Source organism: Rhinatrema bivittatum, chromosome 9 (assembly GCF_901001135.1).
Source record: "Rhinatrema bivittatum chromosome 9, aRhiBiv1.1, whole genome shotgun sequence".
Lineage (NCBI taxonomy): Eukaryota > Metazoa > Chordata > Amphibia > Gymnophiona > Rhinatrematidae > Rhinatrema > Rhinatrema bivittatum.
The window spans coordinates 107,630,003-107,644,238 of record NC_042623.1 but is presented as its reverse complement, the minus strand read 5'-3'; the positions used below and the strand labels follow the sequence as shown (position 1 = coordinate 107,644,238).

General features: G+C 43.6%; 2 protein-coding genes across 15 annotated transcripts in view; one reads left to right on the top strand and one right to left on the bottom strand.

The window, feature by feature from the left end:
• The window catches only part of PPHLN1 (periphilin 1), a 340,184-nt gene extending 337,442 nt beyond the window's left edge, over positions 1-2,742 (bottom strand). For 5 of the 11 annotated variants that reach the window (XR_003858726.1, XM_029616778.1, XM_029616786.1 and 2 more), the window contains exon 1: positions 2,389-2,531. The gene's annotated coding sequence lies outside the window, so the exon portion shown is untranslated. The other 6 variants (XM_029616779.1, XM_029616783.1, XM_029616785.1 and 3 more) reach the window with 5 other exon arrangements.
• The window catches only part of ZCRB1 (zinc finger CCHC-type and RNA binding motif containing 1), a 72,357-nt gene continuing 60,628 nt past the window's right edge, over positions 2,508-14,236 (top strand). The window contains exon 1 of one of the 4 annotated variants that reach the window (XM_029616790.1): positions 2,508-2,568. The gene's annotated coding sequence lies outside the window, so the exon portion shown is untranslated. The other 3 variants (XM_029616791.1, XM_029616789.1, XM_029616788.1) reach the window with 3 other exon arrangements.

Below are 14,236 nucleotides of genomic sequence, written 5' to 3'. Positions count from 1 at the left end.
TTTGACCTTTGTTTCTTCATAAGAACATAAGAAATTGCCATACTGAGTCAGACCAAGGGTCCATTAAGCCCAGCATCCTGTTTCCAACAGTGGCCAAACCAGGCTACAAGTACCTGGCAAGTACCCAAACACTAAGTAGATCCCATGCTACTGATGCCAGTAATAGCAGAGACTATTCCCTAAGTCAACTTGATTAATGGCAGTTAATGGACTTCTCTTCCAAGAACTTATCCAAACCTTTTTTAAACCCAGCTTCACTAACTGTACTAACCACATCCTCTGGCAACAAATTCCAGAGCTAATTTTTTTTTATTGGTTTTAAATACCAGTGCAGTAGTGCTGGAAACTTAACTCCATCTCTGACTGTGGAGTTAAGATTCCAGCACTAAGAAAATGCCAGCCAGGCCAAAACACTGCTTTACATTAGGGAGTAAAACTTAGTGCCGTCACATGGAAATCCAATGCAAATGAGGGCTTTAAGTGCTACTCCCACTTTAGAAGGCTCATTTTGAGGCCGATGCAATAATTGTGCGCAGAAAATGGGTGCTCAGCCACCTCTCCTGAGTGCGCGATTCAATATTTAAATGACAGGGTCACGCTACAAAGGAGGCATTAGGGAAAAATGTGTCCCCAGTGCCTCCTCGGCATTGGGCGCACAGAAGAGGTGGCTGTCAAGTGGGTTGGGAAAACGGACGTTCCATCTATGAGCATCCGTTTTCTCCCACTACTGACATAGACACGCATAAAATACACGGCTTGGACCGTGTAACTTTTGTGTGTATTGGGCATCCAGAATTTTTTTTCAAAAACATTTTTTTTTTTTTTAATAAATACTGATTTGTTTGGTTCCACCAAAAGCAGGATTTTTCTTTTTTTCAATGCACCCTTGAGTGTGGCATACCTTTACATGAGCCCTGGGCTGATGTAAAATTTGCCATGTTGCAAGGGTGCAATGGCCACGTGGAAAATTTATTGGATCGCGGGAATTAGCTAATAGTCTCAACTACGTGAATTTACAAGTGATGAGCACTATTGGTTATGCAGCGATTTGGAGGTGTGTTTTGGACGCGCTAATCCATGTATTTGATTGGGGGTTATGGACACGCGTCCAAAATGAGCATCTAATCGCGTATTAAGTCATGCGCAGCAGCTAGAACACAGTATTGTTTCAGCCCAATGTGAGCATAAAACTCCTTGCAGCATTGGCAGTAAAGTTTGCGCTCACAAAATGAGCATTTAAAAGCTAGCAAAGCAGTGATTTGGCCAGAACGCACCTTTCTGCATCAGCCTGTAGTGTATCTGAGCAGGTGAGCAAGCCACATCATTAGAATACGACTTCTATCTTACCCAGGGCACTGGCTTTTGCCAAAGAGGCTGCAACTTGAAAAATAGTGTACATCACTGCTCTAAATAAGTCCAGTTTTCTTTTAAGTCTACCAATTGACTGGCATTTTTAGCTCACACTTCATAGCTGTGTTCTATGCTCAATTAAAAAAGTGGGCACAGATCACAAGGAAAATCGTACCTTAAATTCAAAGACACTCTCAAGTACAACCTTAAAATGTACACAGTAAACCTCAGCAGCCATGAGGACATTGGTCAAAAGAGAGGCAACTCTCACACTCTCAAAGTTTAGAAACAAAGTGACTAGGAGGAGGAAAGGAAAAGGATGAGAGGAGAAAAGCCAGTTCTACAGTCCATCGCCAATAGGTTTCATGCACATATCACCTATGGTCTCATTGGCAGGTCAAGGATTAGCTTTTAATTACATCAAGAGAAACAAACTGAATCAAAGAGTGTTTTCTGAAAATTAACATGTGGCTATCTACAGGCAACTCCACCACAGTAGTGCCAAACACCTATCTTCAAGCGCAAGAAAGGGGTCTTTAGCAAATCCTCAATGCATGGTCACGAATGGTATTTGCGCGCCCTCTGTGATTTGGCTATGCAAAATAACAAAACCCAAGCCGAACCGGAAGACCGGATTCTGAGAAGCCCACCATTAGGCCAACAAAGCTTTTATCCCAATTCACCATTCTAGTACAGGGTTCTGACGGAAGAGCGCCTCGGCCCTACTGCAGCTACCTGCAGCCGGAAGTCTGGTTCGGGCCCTTTGCAATCCTCAGCAACAGCAAGACAGCAACAAGAAAGGCGCAAACCGCGAGTAGCGGAGAAACGAGAGGGAAATCTCCCCCTCCCGTGCTATCTCTCCGAAGTCCAGCTCCCGCCTATGGCAAAGCTTTACCTTCAAAGGGCTGTTGCCATGGTCACAAGATGGAGAACAAAAGCGCCAGAGCGAGCGCCCGGGGAACTCCACAATCGGTAGCGACGTGCTTTGTATAAAGGGGAAAAACAGCGTCTCCTCACGTGTTAAGACCTACAGCTTACCGTGTGCAGCGCAGCAACCTCTGGGCTTGTTCCAGCGCTTCCTACTACCAGTCCCTGCCGCGCTCGCTGACGTCACCGCCAAAACTAAGGGGCGTGGCCAGTGTTGGTAAAGTGACGTCTGGGGTTGCCTGTGAAGCTGGCGCATCGGCTCGCGAGTTGAGGATTCACTTCCGGGGTATTGTAAGCGTGATGCTCTAGTAAAGAGACGAAGGCTGTGGGCTTTTCTAATTGAGCTCTGTGGTGTTAGCTACGCTGTACTTTCTGCCCCATTTCCGACACCTGGAGGAAGAAAGCTGGGGATTGGGACTTTGCTCTCTACAGCCTTGTAATTTACCTTTACGAACGCTACTCGCAAGACTAGACGTGGTAGGGAAAAAAAATTGTAGCCACCATTACAGAAAGACAGTGCAAGTCCCTGCGTCGTGTAAAATGGCTGTTTCCTATATGCGTTGAGGCTCCCTCGAAGCGCGTGCTCTGTCTTACGTAAAGCTATCGCGCCAACCAATCGGAGTGCGATTTTCTTTCAGCAGTGTAGGCTTTGCATTTCCTTTGTGCTAATTGGTATTGCAGGAGCTCGCTCGAATACTTTGAAGCGTGTTGGATTTGATTATTGGTCTTAGGCTGTGGTAGTTCACTAAAGCGCGGGGTTCCAGCCAGCGCAATAAGCGCAAGCTTGTAGCCGACTCAGGGTCTTTGTTACTGGAATGATTTACAAAGGAGGTTAGATAGTAAGGCTGCAGGCATGAACAGTTGTGGACAAATCCGAGGAATCTTTTCTTTCCCTAGCAGTCTGCTCCATCTATACTGTCACTCAAGAGCTTGATCAATATTTGCTCTTTGTATTTCTGCAGTTTTGATCCCTTCATCTCAAAAAAGATATAGAGGAATTATTGTATTATTAGAAGAGGTATAGAGAGAAGGGAAATGAATTAGAAGGGCTCCCTTAAAGGCTAAACGGGTAGGAGCTTTTCAGTTTGGAAAAAAGACATGAGTTGAATTCGCACAAGTTTGAAATTCACACATTTTTCATATACATTCATAATTAAACTTTCTTTTTACAAAAAAAAACTATCAAACGTGGATAGTATAACATTTACTTATCTCATGCCTCGTTCAGAAATGGCTGGGCAGCATGCATACTGGGAAGTTTGGACATCAATATGTGAACGGTTTGTGGTGGGTGTGATAGTTTAGAGAAGGTGGCTGGATGCTGGGTGAGAGACGCATTTTTAAAAATAGCAGGGCTACAGCTTGGAGAAGAGATGAATAAGAAAATGACAGAGGATTATAAAATCAGGAATTTGGTAGAACAGGATATTTTTCCTTTAAGATAGGACTAGAGAACACTCCTTGAAACTAACAAGTAGATATAAAGCAGATTGAAGAAAGTTGTTTTTTTTTCACTCTGCACAATCCAGCTGTGGAATCTGTTGCTGGAGAATGTGGTCAAAATAATTAATGCAGCTGGGTTTAAAAAAGTGTTGAATAAGTTCCATAAACATTAACCAGATGATTCTGGGAAACCCATGTGCTTATCGCTGGGAGTAAGTAACAAGAGATTGAATCTACGTTTTGGAACTGGCCACTATCAAATAGGATGCTGGGCTGGATAGACCTTTGGTCTGATCTAACATGGCACTTATGTTCTTGTCCTTTATGCATTTGTCACAAGCATGTGTGAATTCTCTTGCTGTTTGGATTCTGATGGGTGATTTTTGATACTTACTTCTCTGGCTCTTGACTAACAGATATATAGTACATCTGTGTGTGTGTGTGTGTGTGTATATAAGTGCTTGTATTTCACTCCAAAGGGAGTGTTTTTAGTGTGTGTGTGTGTATATGAATGAGAGAGTGTGTGTATATAAATGAGAGAGAGACATCCACAGTACTATGGAAATGCTAGTGGTGAAAAAGAATATGAAGAAAACCCTGAGAGTGAAAAGAGCTTAAACCAATAATAGAAAATTCATTCAAAGAAACAATGCAGAGATTGTTCAAATATAGATATAAAGTTAAAGATGGACCTCATATACAAGGCACTTAGACTGCACCATCAACTTCAGTATCTTATGTCATAGTTGCTTAGAGTTCTCGAGTGCCCACATATTTATAATCATTTACCCGGGGTGGAGTAACATCAATAAGTCACAGGTGTATATGATTTTTTTTTTCAAAGTATTTTTTTGTTGCAAATAAAATCTTGTCTTTAGGAACAAAATAAACTTTGACTCATCTTTCTGCTCCAATTAAATAGAACCTGTAGCCAGGTTTAACAAAAAAAATCTTTGGATCCACAGGAGCCGGCTAATTTTGTAGCGCTGATAATGAAAACACCTGACACTGGTATTTTGAATTCTAACATCTTCGTCAGGGGTATGTTTGAATGCTTGCCAAAACAGCTCATACATATAAATCTTGCAAACAGGTTAGAACAGTGCTTACATCTTTGGCTCTTCTAGTTAAGGACCTTCTGTCTTTAACTTTATATCTGTATTTGAACAACTGCTGCATTGTTTCTTTAAATTGTCTATTGGTGGTGAAAAAGAAACAGCAGCAACCTCCATGGCCAGTAACTTGACGTTCCATGATCCAGACTTTCCTGAATTCAGAGTAGAAAATCAGGGGTTTTTTTAGGAACATGTCATTGCAAGTGCTTATTCCTCTTTGTCCTGCCAGATTAGTCCAGGCAAAATTAGTTATATTCTTGCACCAGCAGGTGGAAGCAGAGAACAGCTTCCTTTTCTGACATCATCTGAGCCTATATATTCTGGGATAGGATAACTTGCCAGTTGTTTTCTGCCTCTAGCTAGTGGAGGCTTCTCTGGGATAGTAAAACAAAAAAAAGACTGGGCGATGCCCCATGGGTGTGTCAGTTTCCGCAGGAAAAGAACATGAGCTGAAGATAGCTGTTCTTCCTCTCCAAAAAGAAAAAAAGGAGAGAAAATCCGGTTCTTATTTGGGCCTGGTGGAAGGGCTGGGAACCACTACAGTCTGCATAATGCTGGGACACGAGCAGCGCAAGAAGCGCTGAAAATGAAAGTGGTTACAGGCACCCCCCCGCACTCAGCCCGTGGAGAGAGATAGGCAATGCCTGTACTATGCCAATAGGAAGCAGTTACATAACAGGTTCTTTCAACATAAAATGTGAATGTACCAGAATGCTAATGAAAAATGGATAGACAGGGGCATGCAGGAAGTGGGTGGTTGAGCAAACACTGGTGATGGGCTGGCATTGGGTGAAAAGCCAATGCCACAGAAAGAAGCCAGAGAGGTGACTGCTCAAGGTAAGAATGTCGGCAAGGAGGAAGCAGGTCCAAGTCAGGCAAGTCAAGGTGGCAGGAAAAGCCTGCGGGAACATAGATTTTTCAATGGAATTTATTCTCATGCATAAGGCTTACAGAGAAACGAAAAGAGGACACTGGAATGGGTAATAAAGGTTCCAGGTCCCCCCAGTACCCCTAGATGTTGTGGGAACACGGATAGCGGACCCATCTCTGGTGATTTCATGTACCCTTGGGCCACGACGCAGCTGCAGAGGAGCTCCGGCAAGCGCCGAGGCAGGCGAAGTGTCCAAGCGTAGGCTGGAAGGTGCAGGAATACTGGACTCGGCCACTGCCGAACCCGTACGCAGCAGAGACCCAAACGACACTATGTTGGTCTCGAAAGTAGCCCTTTCAGACCTGCTGCACGGGAGCAGCAACTGCGACAGGACGGACAGTGGTGGAAGGACGAAAACATCCAACGAAGACTTGAGTTGATTGAAGAGAACTGAGTGAATGCTCAGGCTTGCTTGAAGAAGGTATGAGATGAGAATCTGAGTTGCTAGGAGAGAAGGACTTCGACAGAGTCCCAAACCACCACACTGGATAGGTACTGCCAAATTACATGTCCTACACAACCGATGAGGGCTGGTCGCGGACCACGCCAGCCAGCATGCCCTACACAACCCATCATGGCTGGTCACGGACCACACTAGTGGTTCCCAAACAAGCTGATTGAAGAATCCAACGAAGACTCCTGGATCTAGGCGGACCTTGCACAGTCAATGAAGACTAGGCAAGGGCAATGCCAACAGACAGGTACAGAAAGAGTTCAATCGAAGGGAAGCAGTCGTAAGTGATGACGAAACACCAGTGAGGCATAGGAGTTCAGGATCCAAGGGCTCTGAGTATCCCAGTTGGCGCAAAGCTTGAGGGGACTCTGAGTATGGTACCTGAGGATAAAAGCTCAACAAGGAACGAGGTCAACTTGGAGCGAGGGCAATAAAAGCCGGGTCGTCTGGAGGCTTACGCTGCCGCAGAAGAGAACATCTGGATTGATTGAAGATCAGGATGTGAAGAGATATGAAGAGAAGTCCAGGAGATCTGAAGTGCAGGACATCAGCAGATCGATGAAGATGAACAAAGCAGACATCAGGACAACTGGAACTGACGAGACGAAGACGCAGGTACAAGACAGGAGACCATAAGAAGATGAAGACGTAGACATGAAATTCCAAACATGGAACAGAGTGCCAACGAGAAGCTGGATTGCAGAGAAGTCCTAAGGAGGACTGGCTCCTTGCGAAGGCAAGGTGGAAGTGAAGCCAGGCCCTTTATAAGGCTGAAGAGGAGACTCCCTTAATGATGTCAGAAGAGCACCACTCCCTTGCTGTACCTTTTAAGATGTGAAGAGAAACGTGGCTCTGCTCCTAAGGAAGAGGGGCAGGACCTTGGAGAGGGGTGTCCCTGCTGCTGATGCAGAGCCAGAAGAGAACCAGTCCTGGAAGCAGACCCTGAGGTTGAAGGCGGCTTTCCTGCCGCGAAGGGTAGACCGGAGGCGGACTCCTGCCGCAAGAAGGTCCGGGGATGATGGCCCTCTCACCACAGAGGGCTCAAGGTAAGGTCGGTGGCCTCCATGCCAAGTGGAAATGCCTTCAGCGGTCCCCTGACCGCAAGAGACCGCAGTTCCAGCTGCGCAGGGTGCATGTCGGCGGCCTCCTGGCCGCTTGGTATGTAGCAACGTGGCACCAACCGCGAAGGGAGCGTTGGCGGTCTCCAGACCATGGGGAAATGCTGTCAGCGATCCCCTGAGCACAGGGGATGTCTCAGCGCGGCTCCTGCTGCTTGAGGAGAGCATTGGCGGCCTCCAAGCCGTGCCGGGTGTCACAGCACAGCTCCAGCCACTTGGAGAGACTGACAGCGGCCTCCGGGCCATGAGATGTTCAGAAGCACGGCTCCAGCCCGGGCTGCAGGAAAAACTGAAACAGCGTGGCTCCAGCCGCGCTGAGGAAATGGCAAAACAGAGAAAAAGGCGACAAACTGCCCAAACAGGGCAGAATCTCAAAACTAGAGAGGGCAAGATCGAGTCTAAAAGATGACTGGGGATAGAAAGCTCCCTTAGGTCATTCCCTTTGGCATACAGTGCTCAAGTGAGAAATAGAGGGGACCTGAAAGGTCCTCGGGGCTCTGAAGAAGTGTCAGATGCTGCAGTTAGGCTCTTTCATAAAGAAGAGCTGAGCACCTTTGTTTTTAAAATGGAGCACGCCTTAGATCTAGTAGACAAATAGGAGAAGGAAAAGAAGTCTCTGGGTCATCCAATCTTCCTGGGTATTGAGGTCTACCGGAGCCTTTCCCTACACTCAGTCATAAAAGAAATGATTATAGCAGAGTAGGAGACCACAGACATAGCTTTAAAGGCTGGGCATATAATGACCAAGTTGTACCCCCTGCAGTAGGTAGAAGTAGAACAGTTCTCTAAATAGGTGCCCCAGTAGTGGCAGTAACAGAGAGAGCACCCATTCCAGTGGAAGGGGGCTCAGCCCTTAAAGATTCACAGCACCATAAGATCGAATCATTATTAAAGAGGTCCTTTGAAATTGCTCACCTTAGAAGAGAGAGTTCCAGTTCCCAAATCAGAAATTGGAGAAGGATGCTATTCCATTTACTTTGTAGTACCATAGAAGGAGGGGATGTTTTGCTCAGTATTAAACATTAAGATGTTCAATAGGCACCTTGAGTACCACATTTCAGGATGGAGATGCTGAAATCTGTAATAGTGGTAGTCTAAACAAATTAGAGTTCCTTACTTCCCTAGATATAGTGGAGGCCTACTTGCATACCCCTATCAGGAAAGGAACACCTGATGTTCCTAAGATTTGCGGTCCTAGGGAGCCATTATCAATTGAAGGCCATGCTCTTTTGTCTAAACAGGTGATGGTGATGGTGACAGTACTAAGAAAAAAAAGGTATTCAGGTCCATTCTGGCTAATCGGTGTCAAGTCAAAGCAGGAGAGCAGACAATCCACTTGAAGAATGAAATAAGGATTGGAATGGACTTTGATTTGGGAAAGGGTGCAGAAGCTCCAATCCCAAGTGAGAGAGATGATGAGCAGGAGATCCAGAGTGAGGAACTACCTGCAGGTACTTGGATCAGTGGTATCATACTAGATTTAGTGCCCTGCACATGGGCCTATATGCATCCATTACAAAAACCTTTGACACAGTGGTCCCCACAGAGACATCACTATGAAAAGAGACTCCCGCTTTTAAGGGGGGAGGGGCAGAGTCAGCCTCCGGTGGTGGCTGATAAATGCTGCTCTGTTCAAAGGAGTAAGTCAGGAACTGCCGGGATGGATTATAATTTAGGGGCTGATGACAACCTGGGAGAGGCCACTGCAAAGGACAGATGGTGCTCGGGAATGGTCAGTGGTAGAAGCCACCTAGTCCACAAATCACCTGTAGTTAAAAGTAATCAGGTTTGTACTAAACACCTTTCTCCCCAGGCTGAAGGGGAAGTCTGTGAGAGTTCTATCGGACAGTGATAATGTGCCCACAGGCTAGGGGGCACTGAAGTTCACACTGGAGGAGGAGACAAGAATCTTGATGAGCTAGTCAGAGGTGTACCTCAAAGGCTTGATGGTGAGAAGCATCGTCCATGCCTACTGTCTCAGCTGGTACAAATTAGACCCAGGGAAATGGGAGCTAGTGGAAGAGGTCTGTTATGGAGACGATAGTTGCGTCAAGACAGCCCCATTGGGACCAAAGCAGAGAGATTCTACAGCCAAGCCCAGGAAATGGTTCAAGGTGGATAGATGCTTGCTTTATTTAATAAATGTATATTCCGCTGATCTTCAGTTCTAGGCAGATTACATTAGCACATACACAGATAAAACATGACAGAGCAAAACAATATCAGCAATATAAAACATACAACAGAAAAATTCGTAAAACACATTAGCAACAGAAAACCAATAGAGAGTACACAGCAAGCAGAAGATGCTGTCTAGTATATGACATGAGAACAAATGAGTTTTCAGCAATTTCTTAAAACAAAGTAAGTTTGACTGTACCCTAATCTCATCAGGTAAATTATTCTACAGACTAGGGGCGGCAACAGAAAACATACTATTTTGGGAGATAGCAAGTTTAATGGACTTATGAAATGGTAACTCCAAGAGATTTTTGCGAAGCAAAGCACAAAACCCTTACAGGGTAATACTTCTGAAAAGCAGAAACAATACATTGTGGAGGAGGTTATGAAGGGCTTTAACGACTAGGCATAACACTTTAAAGTGATTTTCGACTAGCCATAGGAAGCTAGAGTAAAGTAGCCAAAACTGGAGAAATGTGCCCACAAATTGGGGTACCTGTCAGTAGGCATGCCACCAAATTTTGGATTCATTGTTTAAGATTTAATAGAAGACGTGGGTAAGCCTAGGTAGAGAGAATTACAATAGTCCAAAGACGAGCGATGCAAAGCTTGTGCATCAGTAAGAAAATCAGAAGAGCAAAGAAATGGCTTCACAGAATGAAGTATTTGCATTTTGAAAAAGGAAGATTTGATTAAGGAATTAATGTTGCCAAATTATGGGGCCCATGTAATGTGGGCTGAAGCTGCCGCGGGTTTGTGTGCATGTGTATCCGGGTTTGTACGCGCAAAGCCCTATATGGGGATGCAATAAAGGTTTTGTGTGCGGGGGAAAAAAGCGCGTACGAATGTGCTCATAGACCTGTGGTTTTTCCTGTGCGATTGCATGTTAACGGCATGCAAAGGAGGTGATTAGCTAATCATAGGCAATGCAGGAGCCGCACTAGTGCAGGTGTTTTTTTTTTTAATGCAGGGCTTTTTTACCGCCATGGTCAGGGCATGAGTTAAGTGTTGGCGCCGACTCGGGGGGGGGGGGGGGCTATTTCAGAGTCTGAGCATCCTGAAAACCACCCAGCTGAGCACCTGTCTCGGCGTCCGAGTGGCCAGCTTAGCTAGCACTTTTCTGGGCATTGGAATGGCCATCTTAAGGTGCTTTTCTGGGTGCCCGATCGTATAGATTTGCAATCAAGTAAGCGCCTAGCTCAGCGCCCGAGCGGCAATGGTGGCTAGGCGCCCAGAAAGGCTAGGTGCTTTACTTGCTCATGAATCTATGCCATCGGACACCCAGTAAGGCGCCTAGCTATTGCTGCCAGAAGAGCAGCAAGATTGTTGTGAATTAGCATCCATGAAAACATTTGCCATGTTTTCTGTAGCACAGTTTTTTGAAATATTAAAAATACTTTCCAGGGTCATACTTTCACTTAATAGGGAGACCCGTTTGTTCACTCGCTTTTATGTGTGGATTATTGGTGTGGGTTTTGAGCGCAGATGTGGCCACCTATTACATAGGCCCTGTACCATGCTTAGGTATGCGTAGATTTCTGCATGCAAGTCATTTGCATAATTTTTTTTTTTTTTTTTAAACCCACCAAAGTGGCAGCTTCAGCCACGCACGGTGATCAAAACCCGCGCACATAACGAGCGCCTGTTTTGCCGCGGGACTTATTACATCGGCACCTATGAGAGGAATCCACATTTATACCTAGGTTTCACGCATGCAAGGAAATCGGGATAGTCTGACCCTCAAAGCTGAAAGATGGAGGAAAGCCAGCTACTTCAGATTTGGCCATGAGCAGGACTTCTGTTTTCTTGATATTCAGGGCTACCTTATTCTAAGAGAATCAATTATTGTCAGTTTGAGAACTTAACAATGGCGCCTGCAGGAGTAGTTATAGGGAAGAACTGTATATTATTGGCAAACATACTGAATGATTCACCAAGCTTTCTGAGGACAATACAGAGGGGCAATAGATAAATGTTGAAGAGCATAGCAGACAAAGATTATCCTTGAGGTACACCAGTGGACAGATTATGTGAATCAGACATAGCATCACCTATCAAGACCTGGAAAGAGCAAGAAGAAAGTACAGTGAAAACCAAGATACAGACAAAGTAATACATAAAGAAGCCAAACGTCCCAACAGGAGAGTCCTAGGGGCTATCAGAGCCTCATTCACTCAGGGTAGATGCTGCTTGAACATGTCCCACTTGTCTGGATTGGTCTGGTGGGGCAAAGAGGAAAGTGAAATTTAAACTTACTCGTTAATTTTCTTTCCTTGAGTCCTATCAGACCAATCTACAACCCATCCAGGAAAATAAAATTGAGCTAGTTATTTCAAAGATAAGTAGAAAGGAAAGAAAATTTTCATTATAATTTTGTTTGACTTTCTTTTTTCTCCTCCACTAATCTCAAAAAAAGAAGAAAAAAAAAAAGGAAGATTACCTGCTGTTAGTTAGCCCTTTACTGAATTATAAGTGAAGGGGATCCTGGCAGAGGAACATGAAAACCTGTTCTTAGATGGAATGAGTGCATAAAATTGAATATTTTTTTTCTCTTATCTCCTTGTATAGAAGGGGGCAAAAGAATTCACAATATAGAGCGAAGCTAGGGCATGAGGCCACTGGCAAGTTATCCTGCTATCCCAGAATATATAGGCTCAGGTGACTTCAGAAAAGGAAGCTGCTCTCCACCTGCTGGTGCAAGTGTGTAACCCACTGGTCTGGACTGGTAAGTTTAAATTTCCCCTTGGCATCATGGTGTCTGATTGTCTTGTCTGCACCTGTCAGCTGGGCTATGAGTGGATAGCTTTGGATGAAATTGGAACAGAGTCTTGCTGCAATTCCACGCTAAAAATGGTAGTTTGGAGCTTCCAAATATTTGATAGCTGGCATTTACCCATAGAAACATTTATGAAATATTTGTGCACCTTTGCCAGCCACCACTTTTCCATCTTATGTTTGATTATTTTTAGAATCTGGAGCTAATTAATTGTTTTGGGGCATGTGATGTAGATTGCACACTGGCTCAGCATAAAGTACTAGTGTTTATTTGCTATTGTCTGTGCATATATTACACCTCACAAATCACCGTTCAGATTATGGAAAGCAAATTTCAACACCACTGTAGATCCATCCCAAAAAATTGTCTTTAATCAAAATCGGTTTAGCAGAGATGAACAGATATGAGATGGACCATTTGACTAAGAATCTTTATAAATATAATACAAAGATTCACAGGTTTTAATCATTGGTCCTGCATTTATATGCTTATTTTTTTTTTTGTAAACTTTTATAGTTTTTGTAACTTGCAAATAGAACTTCTGCAAGATGCAGTCTTGTGAATTTTTTTTAAATTGCACCTCCCACTACATTCTGTTATGGTATTTGCATATGGGTGACCTATTTGCATATAGAGCATATAATTGCAGGACTGATTCAACCTGTGGACCTTTTGTATTATATTTATAAGGGTTCCTAGTATGATGGTCCATATATTACATTTTCCATGCATAATATGTTGGAACTTCTGTCCGTTCTACAGCTATTAAGCAGGAGAAATCCAGAGGAAAAGATATGTGAGCATGTTCAGTTTAGCATGCTTATATTTAACCAATGTATTTTCAAGTTTCTGTGCACAAGAATAGTATGAGCATGCTATTTGACCTTTTTTTAAACTATGAATGTTAAAACTCTTTGCATCACTTGTTAACGTGTGCACTGTCAATTTTTTTTTTTTTTTTTTTTGTGAGCTCATGCTAAAATTGATTTTGTGCAAATCTTCTTGCATAGGCCCCAAATGTTCATTTCTCATTGATATAGAGGACTATCTGTGCTTAAAATAAAAAAAATGTGATCTGATATGGATTCAGATGGTTTGCTGTTGGTTAACAGAGAAAATCAATAGTGATCAATTAAATTGCTCTCCGCTGATTGCTCTATTAATTGATCTGGATTCATATGATCTTCTCTACTTGATATTAGATCCCAAACATTTCCTTCCTTTTGCAAGAAATGTATCTGAGATAAAGACAGTGTGGAGGATTTTAGATATTTGTTCAGATATAATTTTATGCACAGTTCTAGCTTTGGCTGACTAGAAGCCCAAGATCCTGATTTGGATAGTAACAGTTGACTGTGAAGGATGCTGTAGAGGGGCATAAACCTCACTGACCAATCTGAATGGCCAAGTCAAAATTTGTGTGAAAATCTTTGTATGGTATTTCTGTATGAATCAGCCCTGTCACCTCTACTATCAAGCATGTTAAGGTGAATATAATTTTTAATAAAAGTAAAAGTATACTGTGAACTGATGCCTGTTCAAATACTTTTTTCAGTTACATTCATTTAATAACGAAAATGAGCAGTGACTTTTGTGCAATCCATACATCCTAATTTACTAAGGCATTCAAACATCCACATAAGTCTGTGTATGTTTGAATGCCATAACCCTGAGAGAAGCTGCTGAGGTAAGCAGACTTCCTTTTCTGCAGCTTTTGCTTTTGTAAATAAAGCATTGTGTGAGAAAAGGCCAGAGTCCAGATTCTTCCTGTCCTCCGCAGCCTCCAAAAGCTGTTCGCACAGTATCGCACTACCTCAAAACTCAAACATGAACTTTCTAGACTTGCATTGCTCTTCAGCCTTAAGCCTCTGAATGCCTACAGCGGGATTTGGCCGTGTCAGTGATAGCAAAGATTTTTGTTCTCTAAGCAGTTTTTGCTTG